Source organism: Equus quagga, chromosome 3, assembly GCF_021613505.1.
Source record: "Equus quagga isolate Etosha38 chromosome 3, UCLA_HA_Equagga_1.0, whole genome shotgun sequence".
Lineage (NCBI taxonomy): Eukaryota > Metazoa > Chordata > Mammalia > Perissodactyla > Equidae > Equus > Equus quagga.
In genome coordinates this window covers 105,839,788-105,854,785 of record NC_060269.1, presented here as the reverse complement: position 1 = coordinate 105,854,785, position 14,998 = coordinate 105,839,788, and the positions used below count along the sequence as shown (strand labels likewise).

At 34.6% G+C, this 14,998-nt stretch overlaps 1 long non-coding RNA gene across 1 annotated transcript; it reads right to left on the bottom strand.

The window, feature by feature from the left end:
- Positions 1-335: 335 nt before the first annotated feature.
- On the bottom strand, positions 336-11,873 carry LOC124236693 (uncharacterized). The gene is made up of 3 exons (XR_006887848.1): positions 11,801-11,873; positions 1,983-2,151; positions 336-1,020 (listed from the first exon to the last, which is right to left on the bottom strand). It is a non-coding gene; the product is annotated as an uncharacterized LOC124236693 (long non-coding RNA).
- Positions 11,874-14,998: the final 3,125 nt, after the last annotated feature.

The following is a 14,998-nucleotide window of genomic DNA, read 5'->3' as shown; positions in this document are numbered from 1 at the left end:
GCAATTGGATATTTGAAGATAGAAACATAGGAAAAGAAGGTTTTAGAGATAGAGAAAGAAGATTTTTTAATTTAATTTTTAAATAAAAATTATATATATTTAAGTTGTACAACATGATGGTTTAATATATAGGTAGTGAAATGATTACTTGATATATACATAGTCAAGCTAATTAACATACCATCTCCTCACATAGTTACCATCTTTTGATGATGAGAACACCTGAAATCTACTCTTAGCAAATTTCCAATATTCTCTACAGTATTCTTAGCTATAGCCAGCATGCTGTACATTAGAACTCTGGATTTATTCTTCCTACATAACTGAAGCTTCCTACCCTTTGACAAACATCTCCTCATTTCCCCCAACTGTCCGTCCCTGGTAACAGATTCTACTCTCTGCTTCTATGTATTTAACTTTTTAAATTCCACAGATAAGTGAGATCATGCATATTTTTGTTTTCTTTTTGTTTCTGGTTTATTTCACTTAGCATAATGCCCTTGGCAATGATTTTTTGGATATGACATCAAAAACTTAGGCCACGAAAACAAAAGTAAACAAGTGAGACTACATCAAACTATAAGGCTTATGCATGGGAAAAAGAATAAGCAACATTGAACAAATAGCCTACAGATTGGAAGAAAATATTTGCATACCATGTATCTGATAAGGGGTTTTATCCAAAATGTTTAAGGAATGCATACAACTCAATAACGAAAAAATAAACAACCCAGTTAAAAGATGGGCAAAGGACATGAATAGACAATTTTTCAAAGAAAAGATACAAATAGGCAACAGGTATATGAAAAGGTGCTCAACGTTTCTAATAGTCAGGGAAATGCAAATCAAAAACACCATGGGATATTACCTCATACTTGTTAGGATGGCTATTATCAAAAAGATAAAAGAAGAAGAATTTAGCTTGGATGTGTCGAAATTGTTTCCAACAGAGTTAAAATTACATAGCTATCACTCCAGAAAGAGATCCTGGTTAGAGTATCTCATTTGGTGTTGTTCTACCTATAAATAGAAATGAAAACATAGAAATTAAATAAGATCATTCAGGGAGTTTGTAGCAACCAAGAAAAGAAGAAAGCTTTTCAAGGAAAGGAGTTTCACCCAATTAAAAGCATTTATCAAGGCTCTGCTTGCATCCCACTGGGTATGTCTCACTTGGCCAAAGGCAATCACAGAGCCAAGCCCACAGACAATGTGAAGGAAAATACTCAAAGATGTGAATACTAGGAGCTATGGGTCATTGGAGACCACTGATATAGCAGTCTATTACAAAATGCAGTTCATTACAAAAGTACAAATCACCCCTATAGAATTTATTGTTGTAAATGAATAAAGTTGTGGTTGTCATTTATAACTCCCATCTTTCACAATCCATTTTACGTTTCCTTTGTTCTTAGGCAGGAACTCAACTGGTCACCCCTCCCTGTCAGAGAGACCACAGATTTTGTTATTGAAGTCTCTGCATCCTCCATGGTCCTGTCCATTCTTGTTTGCCATAATTCTCCCTTAATTAATACTATTAAAAATGGAATTATGAATGGAAGCCCAGATAATCCTTTAAAATTCAGACATACGGTCCTTCTTGACCTTCTTAAAAGTCACAACCAGACTTCCCCTTACTAATTAGAATCAAATATTCCAATGAGTATAGTAGCCTGGTTTGTTGCGTGTTGAATCAATGTAACAAAAGCCCAAAATGGCGCAGTGGCAGTTTCAACTTACAGTTCAGGGAATTTTATTTGTGGTCCCTGTTGGAGACATTCTTCCCTTGGCAAGCGAGATCTCCCAATGAGAAAAACTCAAAGTTTTTAGGACAGGAAGCAACAATTCTATGGGGTTTTATTAGGTGCAGTGGTTGAAAGGACCTACTCTTCCTTTTACCCATTGACTCTCAGATTCATGTATTCCAGCTATGGAATTAATAGTGCCATATACTTGTTGCTAATTAAAAGTATCTGCTTTACCTTTCAAAGTAAAACTTTGTACTTCCATGAGATTTCTTTCTGAACTGGTGATGTAACTGCCGTCTGTTCCACTGTTTTATAGGCCATTCCACCATTCTATTAGGTCAGCTACTTCTGAGTGGTAGCTTCCACTTTAAAGGGAAAGTAGGGAAGTTCACCAAGGCATCTGCTACACGAAAGCAGGAAAGGAGAGCAACAATTGAGAACAGAGTCAAAAGTTGTAGAGAAGAGGAAATGGGAGTGAAGTATCTAAATACTTGGGAAACTGAGACTTCTGAATTAGGGTGAGGAGTGGAGCTCTGCAAACTAGTGAAAATCAATGATCTATAGGCAGGTTTTCTAGGGTCAAGACAGAAGCCTGCCTTCACTTATTGAGGGACAAATGGAAAAAAACTAAATAAGGTAGAAAATTACTTATGAATCTTCAACCAATTGGATACTATATGGATTGCTAAAGGCAAATGAAGCCTCATACTTTACTATTTGAAACCAAGTCACCATATACAGCCTACACTTAAGGAATAAAGCATTAAGCTCCACTTCCCTAAGCAGAGAATATTTATATAAATTATTTGGAATTCTTCTGGAAAGGAGACTTGTTTCTTTTCTTCCATGTTTTATTTCTTACATTATTTATTTAAATCAGTATGGAGTCATGTATATCTATTTTATACTTTGAGTTATAATCCAATTCTACACTGTTTATTTATTTGTTTCTCAAGTTGCCCCAACTTTCGTCATTGCGAACAATTTTAGTTGAGCTCTTGTTTTCATTTGACACACCCCTATTCTTTTTTTTTTTTTTTTGAGCTCTCCCTTACTTTATGGCAGTACAAGATATCCCAGCTCATCTTGTATATTCCCTGTGCCAGCTCTAGAATCAGCTATTTTTCTAAGGAGCTTTGGTTCTTCTTTTTGAGCAGGGGGCAGAATGGTATTAGAGTCTAAGATCTGGGTGCTAGGTGTGCTTTTTATGACTAGAGTGTTATTGTATCTAGGCCCTCAGTGGATAGAGTATATTAAACCCTATATGTACACACATACATAGAAGGAGGGAATTATTTGTGTATCTAAATATCTACATTCAGCTGTACACAAGCTCATACTGATTCTAATCCAATTCTAATTGAACTCTAATTCTAATTCTAATCCAATTCTACATGTTCACTGTGCATTCCCCTCTTGTTTAGCTATAACTTCCTTCTCTGAAAGTGAGAAGCCCGGCTCCAATATTTGCCATCCACTTACTCATATGTTTGATCCCAGAGTACACCTGGCAGTTTTAGAGTTGATAGCCTCTATTCTTGTGATACAAAACTTTACCAACTACAGTGTTTACAAATAGTTCCTTTAATTTTTTGACTTATAGTTTCCAGTCAAAACACAATCTTTCATACTTATTTAGGTCAGCACTTTCTCACTCCTCTTTGTGAGGTGATGACATATGTTTTAATAGTGTTAGGTTCTTTTTTTCACAGTCAGCATTACATCCTGGGTCCTCTTGATCTCCTGGTTGATTTTTTAAATTGACCTACATTAAGGTTCACTCTTAATACTGTAAAGTTCTATGGGTTTTGAAAATGCATAGCATCATTTATGCACCATAAATTTATTTTGAGTACAGATTTACACATCTTATAATGGAACCAATAGCTTAGCTTAACATGTAATAAAAAGAAACAATTGAAAAAACTATAAAGAGAAATAGACAAATTCACAATCATAGTGGAAGACTCCAACACTCTCTCAACAGCTGATTGAAGAAGCAGGCACAGCATTCTAACAGTAAAATAAATCTGATGAATACAATTAAATACTTGGCCTAATTGATATATGTCAAACTACACTTAAGAATGACAGAATTTACATTGTTCTCAAATGTACATGGGACCATTTACCACAGGAAATCGCATATTGGGACATTCAAATTTTTCAACAAATTTCAGAAGATTGAAATATTTCAGAGTATGCGCAACAGATTGAAATTGAGCCAAATATTTACAGCAATTTTTAATTCATAACTAGACAATCTCCAAATCCCTGTTAATGGAATACATTTTTAAATACCCTGTGAATCAAGAAAGAAATAAAATTAAAAATTTGAAAATATTTTAAGTGAAAAGTAATGAACGTATGCTAACATAAAACTTTTCAAATGAAGATAAAGCCATGCATAAAAGGATATTTATAGCATTAAGTGCATTTATTAGAAAAGATGAGAGGCTATAAAGCTGTTATCTCAATAGGCTAAAATAAAAAGGACAAAGCAAGCTGAGAAGGAAAAGAATATTAAAGACATGGGGAGAGATGAATAAAATAGAAAATGAGCATGCAATAGAGAAAACTGACAAGGCCAAAGTTGGTTTCTTGAAAAGTTTGATACAATAGACAAATATGTAGCAAATCTGATTTAAATAAAGAGCGAAGGATAGGAGGAAGGAGAAGAGACAGACATAGAGACAGAAACTGAAACAGAGAGACTAGAAACTGTCAGGGTGAAAATGGGACAGGTGTTCTCAAGCATCTAAATTATAACAAGAGAATATTCTGGATGATCTAATATTTTTGGAATATTGGTATGGACAAATACTTCAAATTAAGCAACTTATCAAAGCTTAGAAAAGAATAATGTAAAAATTAGGAAAATCTACTAGCAATTAAATTATTTATTGAACACCTTGCAAAAAAGAATACATTTAAAAAAAAACATTTCCTAGATCTCTGTATGGAACATTTCAAACATTATTTCAAGGAATTTAAAAATGATCTAAATATATGAGAAGGTATATCATGTTCATGAACTGAAGTAGTATTTAAATGTCAGTTATACCCCAATTGACAGATTCAATGTAATTCCAACAAATATATTAGCACCAGCGTGAGCACAAATATTCTCTGTGTGTGTTGAAATTGACAAGATCGTGGCAATGCAATGGGGCAAGGATAACTGTAGTAAATTGTTTTCAAAGATAGGTAGATCAGCTCCTTCCATCTTTGTTTGACATGTGGCTTTGCCCTTTTGTCGCTCAATCTGTCAGTCTATTTCTCGTTCTCTTAAATTTGGCCTATCTCTTTTACTTCTTTTGAGCAATAAAATGAGGTAGGAAATATGAGGAATATCTTGAGGCTTTTGCCCTTGTGGAATTCTATCCTAATATTTCACACTGTGAGGACAAGATAAATGAGAAGTCCAGCTGTCCTAGCTGTTCCTACTGAATCCAGCACCTCATCTACCCAATCACACAAGTGAGCCCAAAGGCAGCAGAGAAACACATCAGAAAATCCACACAATCATGAGAAATAGCAAATCATTGTGTTAAGCAGCTGAATAAGAAAGATATGAGAAAGAAATTTGTGCTTATAGTTGCAAACCACTAGGTTTTGGAGTGGGTTTATTACGCAGCATTATTGTCAATATATCTGATTATACAGAAGTTGTCACAAATGTAACAAATATAAAAAATATGTGATATTGCCATCAAGAACCAGTGGTAGGCAGCAAGACGTCTGTTATAGAAATCTGGAAAATTATGCTCCATGTTAAGTAGTAGCAAAATGTTTGGTAAGACTGTCACCTACCTTAACTTGGAAGAAGAGAAAATCTATCTAAAAACTTTTAACGCTGGAGGGAAAAATGTGTGGCAGAATGTTGAAAGTTTAGCTGGTTGTTAACTAACTGCGTTTAATAAAACTCTGTAAGAAAGATGTGACGCCATTGTGTCAGCAGAATTTAGGGAGAACAGAGAGAGTTCAGAACTTGCGTAATTGAAAACAAGCTGTTTTTTAGGCTTTTGCCAATCTTCCTCTTTTTGATTGAAGATGATTGTTGCTGAACTGACATCTATGCCAATCTTCCTCTATTTTATGTGGGATGCTGCCACAGCGTGGCCCAACCTGCAGTGCTAGGTCCGCCCCCAGGATCTGGGCCTACTGACCCGGGGCCGACGGAGCGCATGAACTCAACTACTACACCAGCAGGCCAGCCCCCCAAAAAAGCTGTTTTTCACCAAATCAAAGGTGACTCAGGAAAAAGGCCGAATGCAAGGTGTTAAAGTAAAACGTGGCCTCACAGTAAGGACCTCACTAACCATTTTAGAGAATTCTGAAAGGATCAAAGTGATGTCTCTTAAAGCTTTTCAATTGGAAACAAATGGCTCTTAGAAAGCTTAAGATCACGGTCCCACAGAAGCCAGATTCACTCATAGTACCTTAGGTCTAGAGAGAGAGTTGTGTTTCCTACGAATTGTGATGGGACTATTTGTACATATAATTGACTGCAATCAAATGCATAGAATATCCATAATGTGTTTGAGAAACTGGTACTGCCAAATCACCTCTAGTTTGGAATGTAAGAAACCGAGACTGTTTGAGACATGAAAAGATTTTTGGATCTCCAAATTTCTATGGACAGGAAACTATCTGAAAAAGCTGTGAGGCAGCAAAAAAGTGGGGAGGAGGGGCTATTTTCCAATTTCCCATTTAGAAATGACTAAGTGGAACCGTGGAAAAGGAAAGACACACCTTCCTCTGCCCCCAGATAACAAAACCAAGGGCTATGGAGATAGTGGATGAGATAGTAATATTTTGGAAGCAGAACCAGGGAACTGAGGCTGAGCAGAATTTCATATAAGCTGTGGATTCTTGACTTCTCCGTGCCACCTGTTCTTCATCTTATAGATGGCAATATTTACTGTAGTCACCCTACTCCTCTTCTACCATCATACAAGTGGTATACAGGGAAGAGAGAACGTGTCTTTCTAATTAATAGCTGTTTAATCACGAAAAGCTACATATGGGCCTGATATAGGGATTATCTTGAGATTCTATAGCTTGTGTTGTGATTGGATGATATATTGGAGGTATGTTGGAAGTGCGAAAAGTGTATGTCTAAGAGAGGAAATGACATACGATAAAGCTGTGCAGCAGGAAGAATAAAGGCGGCGACAATAAAGATTTGCTGTGAAATTAATTGTAGCTAAGTCTAATCAAGGAGGGAAGTGAAGGCATAGGAGTGGATGCTTCAGGATAGGAAAAAGTGATGTCAGTGTGTTTGAGGTCTTAATAAAGTCAAACAGATACTAGAATGATAGTACTAGTATATATGAGCTGTACGGTTAGGAGATTAAGATACCTGAAAGTGAGATTTTTATAATAGCATAGTGTTGGCAATGACATGATCGTCAAGAAAATAACTGTGGAAGAGGTTGGCTGTGATGACGTTAAGATAATATCATTAGAACAAAGTGCCTGACCATTCAATGTAGATGCTAAAGTGACCAGAAGTGGTGAAGGGTGTAAATATGAAGAATGTGGAAAGAATACAGGGAAAAATTGCTAGAATTACCCAGGAATAAGGTACATGACTAAGATACCTCTAGATGACAACAACGAGACATCACAGATAATGTGTGATGGCGTGGAGGTGGAGGGAAAGATGCTTGGGAAAAAGCAAGGTGAGAAATATCCACTCTACCTCCAGGCTCTGAGTATGTGAGGTTTTAGAGAAAAAAGAAATTCTTTCACTAGGGAATTAATAAATATTTGTTCCTATTACTGTTATTGTTACCGTAGTTGTCGCTTTTTCTCCATTCTTAACACTACTTGCTATTACTAAAGAGAAGCCACAGTGATGCTGCTTTCTTTCATGCTGAATTTGTGGCCACAAAGCTCAATGGGCATCTGTATTAGTTTCCATAACAAATTACCAGAAACAGGATGTCTTAAAGCAAAAGAAATTAATTCTATCAGAATTCTGGAGGCCAGAAGTCTGAAATGAAAATGTCCTCAGGATGGGTTCCTTCTGGAGGATCTAGGAGAGGAAATGTACCTGGCTGTCTCCAGGCTTCAGGTGGTTGTTGGCCATTCTTGGAGTGCCTTGACTTGTAGATGCATCGCTGCAATCTCTGCCTCCAGCTTCACGTTGCCTTCTTCTCTGCGTTTCTATGTGTTTCTGTGTGCTATTTTCTGTCTTCTATAGGGATATTTGCATGGCATTTAGGACCCACCCTAAACCAGAATGCTCTTATCTTGATCCTTATGTTAATTAAAACATTATAACTGTAATAATACAAAGACCCTATTTCCAGACAAAGTCACGTTCTGAGGTTCCGCGTAGATGTGAATTCTGGAAAGACAGTATTCAACACACTGCAGTCTGCCCTCTCATCGAGACAGGGGTCATCGCCATCCTCCTAACTCAGCCACTGTGCGCTATGGCATTGCAGGTGGCAAGCTCGGCAGGAGGCAATTGCAGTGCTGTCAAAGAGTGACTGAAATATTTTTTTAACTGTAGAATTAACCTTACCACTTGCTGCCTATAAAGATAGCTGACAAATTTTAGTGAATAAATGTTTAAAAACATGAGATATTATATATTTTTAGAAAATCTTTTTCTTCTATATGAAAGTTAAATGGAGAAAGATACTACCCTGAAATGAGAAAGCATATTAAACCTATTACAAATAGATAGATGTTCAAGTAACTATATTAGGTATGACTGAGTTCAAAGTAATTCTGAGAAGAAAAAGAAAAAAAATTAAAATGACAAGACAAGCCATGGAAGCAGGGTGCTACAGAAAACAGTGAAAAGCATTAACTGAAATTTTATATTATTATAGAATTAAGGCCGTTTTATGATGAGTATGAGAAGAAATAATTCATTACAAGGTAGTTATCACCCAAAGTCTAAGACACAGCTGAATATGACTGGAAAAAATGTCAAAAAGCAAAATTTAGGAAAATAGTTTCTACACAAATAGGAGAAGAAAGACCAGTAAGCAATAGAAAATAAGTAGCAGCTGGATAGATGAATGATTATGAAATTGCACTCTTCATTTAAAAAAGGATATTTCAGAATGTGCATAGATGATGAGTTTACTTTTTAATGAATGTTCACGTGACAGATTTTCATGTTTGTTAACTTGCACAGATTGAAGATCTTTCCCAAATGGAAAATATGTTCTATTTGGGTACCACTATTTACCAAGTAAGATATAACTAGTGACCATGTCTTCTAGAAAATGTGAGAAGTCATCTGAGAAAAGACTTTTGAGCAATATTCAGGCTTGATTTTCAGGCTTGATGATGTAGACTAGATCAAATATCCAGGAATTTCTGTTCTTGAAGTGTCACTTATCGTTTATCTAGCTCAACAGCGAGTCAATGCTTGATGCATACCAGCCTTAACTAGTAGTAATATAGCTTTCAGCTGAGTAATTTCTGTGAGAATGTTAAGTTCTAATTTTAGCTTTAGGAAATAGGATTTTCTAAAATTTCTTCTTTAGTTTTTATCAAAGTAAAGAATGTTATAGACAATATGAAAAGCATAAGAATCCCAGAAATAATTACTTTTAGTAAAAATAATTACTATTGCTAAAATAAAGATTGTTAGCAATACAAAATATATAAAACATGAAATATTTATATATAAAAAACATAGGAAATGTGCAAAATATATTTTTTGATGTGAATGAAGACAATAACATTATAGAAATTAATTTAGCCAGTAAGAGTTTTTAAAACGACCCACAAACTAATACTTGTTACTTCACCACTGGAAGAAAAATTATGACGTTGGTTCACTATAAGCAAAAAAAAAAAGTTTCACTATCAATCTATAGGTGCGTTGAGGAATGTTAGATGGATGTTTGAATTTTTATTTTAAAATTTATATCAAGGTACTAGTAGAAAATGACTACCTTTATTTGTCACAGCAGAATATACCATTATGGGGAATTTGTCACTGTTGAAACATCTACATGTCCCCAGTGATATTTTATATTTCAAAGATGTTCTGGTAGGTAGCAAAACAACATTCAAGACAATCAGTTGGGTTTAAATACTATTGAATTTTTTGCTGAAGGATCCAGCTATGATTTCTTCAAATGAATATGATATATCAAGGTGATGACATGGTATGTCTCCATTCTTTTCCGTTTTGGGGAAGAAAATAAACCCTCTGTTTATTTTTCTTTCCTTCTTTCTTTCTTTTTTTAATAATAAGAGGAATAACTAATAATAGGATTCTTTTAAGTTTGGACTGAAATAAAACACATTTTGATCTGACAAGATATATTTTCTCCACTTTGGCAAATATCAGGCAATCTTTTTGTTTGTAAAAAAAACTAGTTTCACCTTGTTGACTGGTGAGTGGAATACACAGAGAAATATCTAAAAGGATCATATACCATATGAACCTATGTATTTATAAAATAATTACAAATTTTTCACTTGTGATACTGAAAGTTATATAAAAATCCCATGTTTTCCTGCCAAACTTACATGAAATCATGTGTATAACTGAATGGCATATACTTTTGAAACACTGTACATCCAGACCAACTAACAAGCAGAAATAAAATAAATTATTTAAAGGTTTAATATCTCTCTACTACGTTTTCAACATTGAATTAGATATGGAGTTCAGAATAATATATAAAATATGATGCTTGTTTTAAGAAGCTTACAAACTAATTGTCAATTTAGGACTGGAAATATAAAGAATGAATTACCTAAAATACATTATTTTAAGTTTACAGTCGCATAGTACTGGCTCTAAGTGCAGTAAGAGTTTGGAGAAATAGAGTAACAACAAAAGGAACAGGCAAAAAAGGAAAAGATTTATCTTCAGAAAAGTGGAATTCAGTTGACAATGTATTCCACGTAAGTGCAGTGAAAAATGAGAAGGCAAGAAGACAGGAGCAAATACATTTTTACAGTATTTGATGAGAGAATCAAATTAATTGAAGGGCTGGAGCCATATTTTTATCATATGACTACATAGGAAAGGATTCAGAAGCTTGGTGGAATAACTATTTAGATGGAATGTGGTGAGATATTTTCCCTTTTAAAATAGGCCTCACACTGTATTGTGATCATTTGCCTAATTGTCTGGCTTCCACGTGAAAAGATAGGCTCCTTGAATACAGGAACTGGGCATATCCAGTTCTCTGCACAATTATTAGAATCTAGGATAGTCCCAGGCACACGATAAATAAATGTTCAATGTTTAATCAAGGAAGAATATGGTTAAACATGCACAAAATTTAAAGAAGAACACTAGAGAAATGCAAGTATAAAGTATGATGTAGAGAGGACGAACGAAGACAAAGAAGTTATTTAGAAATTTGTTAGAGTAATACAACTGTAAAGCAACGAACATATTGAAATATGGTGGTTGTAAGCAATGAAAAAATAAAAAAAGTCATATCCAAGAAAAAAATGGTTGAGTCTGGTACCAAAATGATATATAGAGACAAGAAAAAAAAAAAAGTCGGCTTTCAATGCCTTTTATCCTTGCTGTTAAATATTGTAAGAGCTATGAAGAAGTAAAACATAAAATCCTACTGTCTCATTTTAGGGGTTTAATTGGTGATCACTACTTCCATAAGAATGTTCCAGAGAGGACTTTTATAAGTAAAGGCTGCTGTGAGATTACAATTGTGTTCTGAAAGGTGAATTGCATTTCCATTGTTAGAGACAGGGTCTAGAAATACTCATGTAGATAAAATGGGTTTAGTTAAAGCACCGAAGTAGGTAAAGATAAGCTTTATTTGGAGATAGTAAGAAGACATGATTGTTATCTACACAATAGATACTCTTATTTTCTTTGATAAATGAGCTCTGGTTTTATTTTAATATCAGGAGGCCATATGATTCAGGAAATGCTAGTTCCCCACTGCGGCAAGAAGTGAATTCTGAGTGATAGTGGAAATGCCATCCTCAGCCAGTGATACAGCAACATGTGACACAGTTCTTGATCATAAGACAAGACAAAATTTTGGAGAGGATAGGCTGCTAAGAACATTTTTGGTACTTACAAGCAGGGACACAGAAATGGCGTCCTCTTTTTTCTGTGTCCTTGAAATTTTTCCGAGTGGCACCTGGTACTCCATAGTCATTGTGCAATCGTGAGTTAGAATATGTGTACACTGTGTCTGGTGGAGTGGAGAGGCAAAGTTATTTTGAGAACTTAAGTGTATCATTGAGATATTGACACAACTCGGAACTTCCTAGTATGTGCGCTTACCCTTTTTCTTTATTTGTAAGGCATTTTGTGTTGGATTTTTAATGCAAGTATAATCATTCTAACAGAAAATGAAGGGAAAGTATACGAATTTACTTGGAGAGTATAGTTCATATTGTCAAAATTTATAAATAAATGTTAAGTATATATTGAATTTTGATACATCCAAATTCTATGCCTAGGATACTGAGCATTGGAAAAGCTATGAAAATTTGATAATGTGCAGATAAATTGAATAAAAAAATACTGAGTTTTATTTTGGACATCATTCATCATCAGTGAAGGAAGAGAAATTGAATGGAATAAAAACGTATGGAGTCAGGGGCTGGCCCCGTGGCGTAGTGGTTAAGTTTGGCATGCTCTGCTTTGGTGACCCAGGTTGATGGGTTCAGATTCTGGATACAGACCTACACCACTTGTCAGCCATGCTGCGTTGGCAACCCACATATAAGGTGGAGGAAGATTGGCAAGATGTGAGCTCAGGGCTAATTTTCCTCAAGCAAAAAAAAAACAGAGGAAGATTAGCAATGGATGTTAGCTCAGAGCTTATCTTCCTCAGGAAAAATAAATAAATATATAAAATAAAAAGATATGGAGTCAATTTCAGAATCAAATTCTATGGAATAGAAATAAATGTGGCAATTAGATGATTCTTTCTATCATTTCTTGAAAAGCATAAATACATATATGACTTGATTATAAGAAATATGATTAAAATGTCTCCACATCTTATCTATTGATGTCTTTGAGTTATTGTCATATATGGAAAGTCTTTCTAATTTTCTCTCTAATTTGAAGAGATTTAGTAAAATGTGTCCTAAACTTAATCTGTGTTTTTGCCTCAGAAATTTGCATTAGCCTATTAAATATTAAACAAGCTCTGATTTATTATAAATGAAGTAAAGCTGTATTGATAAAACCTAATAAACTAAGCTATCATGGCTGAGTTATGCTCTGTCTTGTCTTGATAATCAATCCAGAAATCACATAATTATCCCATTGACACATATGTACACACATTCATATATACACTCATGAGTACACACACACACACGAAAAAAAGCAGTAATATAAGCTATGGAGATATATTTACCCTTTAATATTGCAATGTCTAATTTTACTGTCATATTAAGGACTATTTAATATGACTGGAGAGATGGATAGAAAATACTAGAAATGCGGAAATATGCATATATTTGGAGCTAAGATGAGGAAGCGGTGTGGATGAAATGAGTGTGTTAGAGGAGGTAGTGTAGACCACCACTAGGAGGACATGGATTGTGCTGGATTTCAAATCTTCTATTATAGCATCCAGAAGAAAAATGAACTGGATGTTTCTCAGAAGGTCAAGGATGAAATAATAATAACATAAACATTATAAGATGCAGAATAAATATCAGAGGTCTTTTCAGAAATATTTTCCAAGATGAGGGGGCTAAATTTGGGATGGAGTGAACAAAGCTCACAGATTTCAATATGCCAGATGTAGATAGAAAAAAGAGAGTGCTCAGTTGAGATCCAGAATCCTAGAAAACTTAGAGTTTTCTGGAAACTCCAAGTTTCCTTGGAGTACAGACTTTGTCAAGTGGAACTTTTTACATCTTAATTCTCTTAATTTTGGAAACAGTTTTTAGATTTTGATGGAAATGTTCCTAATTTTTTAAAAACATTTAACTATTCTAATGTGATTTTCATACAATATAGATTCATGCAGAGAAAAAAGAGATGGAGCTCATAACTTTTTTTCCTATAATTCCATAATGAGATAAAATAATTAGGAAACAGAGAAAAATGCTACTTACTTGCTGTAATAGGTTTATAAGATCTCTTCTAGGGTTCAAGATGAAATATATCAACTTTTTTTTTTAAAGATCAGTGCCTGAGTTAACAACTGTTGCCATTCTTTTTTTTTTTTTTTCTGCTTTTTCTCCCCAAATCCCCCAAGTATATAGTTGTATATTTTAGTTGTGGGTCCTTCTAGTTGTAGTACATGCGTGGGACACCACCTCAACGTGGCCTGATAAGTGATGCCATGTCTGCACCCAAGATCCGAACCAGAGAAACCCTGGGCTGCCGTAGCAGAGCGCGCAAACTGAAACACTCGGCCTCAGGGCCAGTCCCCTCAACAAATATTTTAAGATTACAGTTTTGAAGTGTGTGATTCAGTTGAATCCCAGATGAGTCAATAATTAATTTTGATTTTTAGGAGAGAAAAGTTTCTGTTTTAAGAGGGAGACACGAGACATCTACCTTTTTCTGTTAAATCTTCTAAAACTGTCAATAATATTAGGACTCATTTAACATAAACCAATTTAATACACCTTGTAATATGAGATCTATGACACAGACATGTTACTTGGGAACACACTGAGGATTCTTGTGCTATTTCTGGTTCTGTTTGTCATAACTTAGATTAATTTGCTAACTTAGTCTATAGTTTATATTTACTAATTATGTCTTTATCCTACTAAAATTTGGTTGGAAAATAATCAATCAACAAATATTTTTGTATATGTAAATAGCCCAAAAATCCATCAAAAGATGAGTGGGTAAAGAAAATGTAGTATATACATAAAATAGAATATTATTCAGCCTTAAAAAAAAATCCTACCATTTGCAACAATGTGGATGAACCCAGAGAACATTACGATAAGTGAAATAAGCCAGTCACAGAAGGACGAATATTGTACGATTGCACTTATATGAGATCCCTAAAATAATCAAACTCATAGAAGCAGAGAATAGAATGGTGGCTTCCAGGGGCTGCAAGGAGGAGAAAATGGGGAGTTGTTGCTCAATGTGTATAAACGTTCATTTATGCAAGATTTTTACGTTCTAGAGATCCGCTATGCCACATAGTACATATAGTTAATAATATGATGTGGAGCACTATAAACTATGTTAAGAGAATAGTTCTCATGTTAAACAACAAAAACAAACAAACAAAATCCACAAAAGAACATAAGGAAATTTTGGAGGTGATGGATATGTT